The following is a 2,636-nucleotide window of genomic DNA, read 5'->3' as shown; positions in this document are numbered from 1 at the left end:
TGTTTGGTTGTATTTTCTTGTTTTTCTTTAAGGACTTGTAACTCTTTAGCAGTGTTCTCTTTAGCAGTGTATTTCTTTATGTGAGTTATTAAAGTCCTTCTTGATGTCCTCTACAATCATCATGAGATATGCTTTTAAATCCGGGTCTAGCTTTTTGGGTGTGTTGGGGTGCCCAGGACTGGGTGAGGTGTGAGTGCTGCGTTCTGATGATCATGAGTGGTAGCATCATTTGACAGTTATTTAAAAGAACAAACCTTATGGGAATAAATTCTGTCAGATTTTATGGATTAGAAATGTCTATCATGTCATGTCTAAAAGATATTTTGCTGGACACAGTGCTTCTTCTTGACAGATTTTTTTATGTTTCCTACAGTATTTTGAAAATTCAGACAAATGGATATGGGTTCTAAAAGAAGATGTACAGATGATTGTTTCTCCAATTCTAAACCTATGATAAAATTTTTGCTATGAATGGTAAATATGTGCATAAAATATATATTGAAAGTATAAGATTTAATATGAAGCTTCATATCTTTTATTTGGAATGTCTGCTCAAACCATCTAGATAGTCATTGAGTTGTACAGACTTTGTGTCTGATTATTTTTGGTTTGTGGTACTTTATATATTCAAAAGTTTCCTTTATAACAATATTTAAAATAATTAAAAATCTTATATAATCCCATAGCTTTTATGATTTTTGATCAGAATTCAGTGTTCAAATGATTCCAGTCAATTCATTTCCCCTTTAACTTTGACTTATTTGTATTAGGAGGGGACCATAATCCAAAGCCAGAAGAAGACAATTTTTAAATTTAAATACATTTTGATCTTATGTTCCACTGTCCCATATAATATTTTAAATGAAGAAAGGAGAATTTTAATAGAATGAACTGAAATTCTGTGACATGAAAAGGAAAGGTGAAATAATGTGTGGAGGAATAATTAACACTGAAAACTTTTGTAGAAGCCATATGGAAACCTGCAATACAAGCTGCTTAAAAGAAAGTTAAAGTGGAATTATCTTATAATAGAGACAACCCTATAGACATCATGTGCTTCCAAATAAGCCTGCAGTGACAGGAACTCTTTTGAAATTCTCATTTAATGAGATTGTATAGAACCCCATGCATGACAAGGTATGGTATTTGCCTTGGTTATGCTCTAAAACTGAACAGTAGGATCCAGTGAAGAATTCTTCACATAGCTAAGTCATAAATATGGAGAAAACAAGTGACTACAGCCTTGGAAGCTTCATTTTTTTTCCTATTTAGTTTTCATAGTGGTGGAAGGTCTTAGACATGCAGCCAGAGTAAAACTTAATCATAAGTTTCATCCAGCCCTGATCCCTGAATGCTATAGCAAAGGTATTGCAAAGGATATGCCAATTGTTGCAATAGTGTTACAAATTATATGGGCTTTACAAATCACTGTCTGCGTAGATTTAAAGTGTGCTCAGTGAGATGAAATCCATACCTGGACACATAGAACCTGTAGACAAATCTATTCCTACTATTCCGCTAAATAGCCACAGTGACAAAATGACTCCTAATGATTTATTTTTATACTCAAAATCATTTCTTAATAATCATTAGAGAATGTTTAGTGTTATAGTTTATAGCTATTTACACAGAAGTATTCAAATGGACAGAATAGACTTCAGAGTGCACAAACTTAAATGGATGTCTATAACATACTCTTCTCTCAAGGCCCAAGAATCTTCCTGGAAGAGAGGACATAAAATCTATCAAAGCCAAAGGTGATGTATGATTTCAAAAACTATTTTCTGGACATAATAGGGAAGATGGACATATAAAAACAACAACTCTCACAACATTTGAAGACCTGTGCAATCTCTAGCCATATAAACTACCCAAACAGGAAGGGGTGAATGGTTGACAAGTAATCATAGTGTTATTGAGAATGTATTGACCATTGGTATAGGCTTGCAAAGGCAGAGTAATTTTTATTTTTATATATTTTTTAAAAAGCATGTGTTCTGATAATTTTCCCCTCTTCATCTATTCCTCTAGTATGCCCAACTTTATACTTATATATTAATATATTGATTTGTATACTTATTTTCTCCTTCTCTTTATCTCTCGTAAAAAGAAATCAAAAGTAAAAGTAAAAATAGAAGTTCTCTTGAGTCATGCCTGAGCAGGCTTGGCTTACCTGGGAGTCAGGCGTGGTCCTGGCTCACCATGCTCTTTACTATTACTTGGCTTTGCTGAGGAAGTGAATCATGGACTGCAAAATGGTGGACATCTTTTCTTTTCAGGCAGAAATCACTCAGGTCTTGTCCCTTATCATAAATACTTTCTGTAGTGGCTATTCCTGGTTGTCAACTTGACTATATTTGAAATGAACTACAATCCAGATTGGAAGGCTGAACAGTGGCCCTTATCTGGAGGCTTGGAGATAGAAGTTTCTGATCTGGATCTTGGTATGGAGATCTTGAGGCATAGCGGCTATGGATTCAAGAAGATTAAATCTCTGATTTCAAGGTCATCAGGGATTAAAGGTGTGGTGGAAGACACTTTAATCTGGGCTACACCTTTCATCTGGGATTAAAGGTGTTGTGGAACATACCTTTAATCTAGGCTACACCTTCTTCTGGAGACAATATAAGGACATC

The 2,636-nt window shown here is 34.4% G+C and overlaps 1 pseudogene; it reads left to right on the top strand.

The window, feature by feature from the left end:
* Positions 1-2,236: 2,236 nt before the first annotated feature.
* The window catches only part of LOC110286550, a 5,434-nt pseudogene continuing 5,034 nt past the window's right edge, over positions 2,237-2,636 (top strand).

Source organism: Mus caroli, chromosome X (genome assembly GCF_900094665.2).
Source record: "Mus caroli chromosome X, CAROLI_EIJ_v1.1, whole genome shotgun sequence".
Lineage (NCBI taxonomy): Eukaryota > Metazoa > Chordata > Mammalia > Rodentia > Muridae > Mus > Mus caroli.
The sequence above is the reverse complement of the archived record's forward strand: the minus strand, read 5'-3'. Positions and strand labels throughout refer to the sequence as shown.